A 3,417-nucleotide genomic window follows, 5' to 3' on the forward strand; every position below is an offset into this window, starting at 1 on the left:
TTATGAAGCATAAGCAAAATGTTAGTTATGCATCTAAATAAAGTTTTAAAAATATCTGTTATATTGTCTAATAACATAAACTCAAGTAATTTTAGTGAGAAAAATTTGATTAAATTTATTTTATAATTTGAAAGTATTGATTGAATGCTTTGTGATATGATGGTTCCATTATCTGGCTCTAGTTAACTTTATTTCTCTACATGGTTTTATTATCTGTCATAACCAAAAATGATTGTCAATAAAGGGACACAGATTTAAATGGAAATAATACTTCAGTAATGCTACTTAATAAATTAGGTTATTTTTATTCCTTTCTACCTATTATGAAAAGTTTTCTGTAAAAATCTGTTTGGAAAACTTCTGTAATGATGTCAAGAACGTTTTCTTACAAAGTTAATGACACGTATTGCATTTTTGTTTTTTTAAGAAGTAATTTTAAAAACCACTGTGAAACTCCACAAAAGGATCTTCACTTGATGATTTTGAATAGATTAGAATTTTTTGCTTGTTCAGTGTACTGATGTGACTTTTTATAGATGATACGGTCGCTTTGATTTTGATACTAAGTAATTTAAAGTGGAAAGATTATCAAGCATTTGTAAACTCTTTATAGATTGGGTTTCTTTTTAAAAAACAGTTACTTTCTTATTTGGAGTAAAAATATCACTTTTAACTTAAAAGATCAGATTTGATGAGTGTTTTTACTTGCAAATATATCTTCTAGAAATTAAGAAATGGTAGAAAAAAATGGAGGCATGTCAAAAGGACACAATACCCAATCTAAATGTGTTAAATGAGCTGAATGTTTCAAAGCTGGAACAATTTGAGCAACACATTAAATAATGACAATATTGAATTGTAACCCACAAATAAATATCTATGAGTTCATGCTGATATAATTAAATAATTGAGTAAATAAACAAACAAATAATAGAGAAGGAACCACTCTTCCTTACAGAATTCCAATTAATAATATAAAAGGAATGAGAAAAATGTGAAATCATTATCACATGTACAACACAGCGATAATCATTGTAGGTTAGATTCACTGATGAATACTATAGTCAGTAAGCAAAAATGGGAGGAGAAAAAGCATATGTGCACAGTCTTAAGTAAATAAATAAAGTAATATTTATTTATTACAAAGGGAAAAATTCTCACGTCTTAGTGGAGAAACTTGGCAGATATCACCTTAAGTAGGCGGTCAAAGTAAACATCACCTGTAATAAGTCACATTGACTTTATGTGCTCCTGATATACTGCCCTGAAAAAAATAACATCACTTCTGTTGTATTTCTTGATAAAAATTCATACTATCTTTTTAATCACAAGAAAACATAAGACTAAATCAATCTGACTAATATTTATTTAAAATGTCAAGGCCATGCAGAGCAAGGAAAAACTGAAGAAATGTCAGAGATTAGAGAAGTTTAAGCTAGAGACCTAAAAACTAAATGCAATGTGAAATCCTGGATTGGATGCTGGAACAGAAAAGTAATAAAATAAGAAGAAAGATGAAATTTAAATAAAGTCTGTAGTTTAGTTAACATTACTGTACCAATATTTATTTCAATGTTTTGATAATTATACTATGGTTATGTAAAATGTTAACATTACGGGAAGCTGAGTGAAGGGTATATATAAACTCTCTGTTCTGGGTTTTCATCTTTTGTGTGAGTCTAACATTATTTCCAAATGAATATTTAAAAAAATTCTCTAGGTAGAATATAGGTAGATTCTCGTCAAAACAGAAAAAGAAGATAAATTTGGAGCATGAGTCTTTGTTAAGGAAAAAAAAGTACAACTTATTTTACTTCTAAGAGTGTTTTATGAACTTTGCCAAGGCATATCAGTAAACTTAGTTCTGTACAAAAGATTTTCATGGCCATTCCTACCTCATTTCACAGTACTATAGAGACTACTATATTTAGAAAGTTTTAATTTTATAAACGTAACTATTTTCTGTGATAACCTCTAACTCTTTGTACCTTTCTGACTTCATCTTTATTCTTGTAATGGCTTAACTACAATACATTTCACATATGTTACAATTATTTTATTGTTAGCCAAGAATAGTTCTTAGTTTCTTCAATTCACCCTATTTATAGTTAAAAGCACCCAGTTTGTATCATAAAGTTTTTAAATCATTAATAAAATAACTAGTATCAAGAATACATTTCCACTGTTAATCTTCTCTTTAGTGCTTACAAAATGTAGTTCTTTGTGAAGTCTATTATTGAAATTTATGAGCTGAATACCTTAAGCAGAGCCATGTTACAAACCTCTGTGTGTTTATTCACCTGTAGGGCAAACCTCCCACAATTCACCATTTGTACTAACATTTGTTTCTTTTAGTCTTTAGCTGTGTTTTTTTTTTTATTTTTTATTTTTATTTTTTATGATTCTTCTAATCGTATTTGCCAAAAAAGTAATACATCATCACTTGTCACCATACTGTTTTCTCTGTGTTAGTTCAGCCACTATCATAATGGCAGAAAGACCAAGAGCTTACCCAAATACATAAGTTTTTTTGTCTTTTGTGATTATGTAAGATAATGCAAGAGAAGCTTCCTCATTTTTATTGTCGCGCATCATATGACTTAGAAACTAATGATTGAATTAGAGCTTGGCCTTTTTGAGTTCAATGGGTAGCAGATAGATCCCAGCTTCTCCACCTGCTTCACATGGACATTAGCATCTACCTCTGGCCCTGTTGTATGCTCAGGTAAAGAAAAGTCTGTCTTAATAATAGTATTAATAACCTCAGAGGTTTGGTCATCTTCTATACAGAATATATTGTCATTGTTGTTTCCTAATAATGAGGCTGAGGTAGAACTCACACTGACAGTAGAAGTATCAGCTTGGTCATTTTTCCTTCATTCTCTCTTGTTTGTATTATTTATCTTCACCTGGAAGTTTCTTCCATTGCACTCTAGATGTGCTATACTCTGTGATTTTCCCACATGTGGGAATCTTGGCTGCATTATTTGTGGTACTGGGAAACTGTGTTTGTGCTTTCCTCTGAAAAAAAGTTTCTTTCATAGAATGTTTGCACACTCCCTCTCAATGTTGTGAGGTTTGATCTTAACAAAGAGATTATACATGCTGTCAATTCATTTAACTTTACATTCTCCGCTGAGTCTCATTGTTAAACCACTCAGTGGTGAAAAATTTCCTTTCAGAATACCTAGGTTTTTGCATCCCATGCCTGCTTGGGGTCCTCCTGAAGCTCAGAAAAATTGCAGGCTGCAATATCAAATCCCACATTAAATATTAATAAATCTTAATTATTTCTTTTCTACTTTTTGAACAGAAAGTAAATATAAATTTTAATATTGCCTTTAATAACTCCAACGAATTATTTTTTATACTTCTTCTTGTGAGTATATATACCCTACTGTGTAGAAAAATGGTTTC

The 3,417-nt window shown here is 30.2% G+C and overlaps 1 pseudogene; it reads left to right on the forward strand.

Annotated features, from left to right (window-relative positions):
* The first annotated feature begins 2,838 nt into the window (after window positions 1-2,838).
* LOC111738364 lies at window positions 2,839-3,022 on the forward strand (annotated as a pseudogene).
* Window positions 3,023-3,417: the final 395 nt, after the last annotated feature.

This window comes from Pteropus vampyrus, unplaced genomic scaffold, assembly GCF_000151845.1.
Source record: "Pteropus vampyrus isolate Shadow unplaced genomic scaffold, Pvam_2.0 Scaffold37, whole genome shotgun sequence".
Taxonomy (NCBI): domain Eukaryota; kingdom Metazoa; phylum Chordata; class Mammalia; order Chiroptera; family Pteropodidae; genus Pteropus; species Pteropus vampyrus.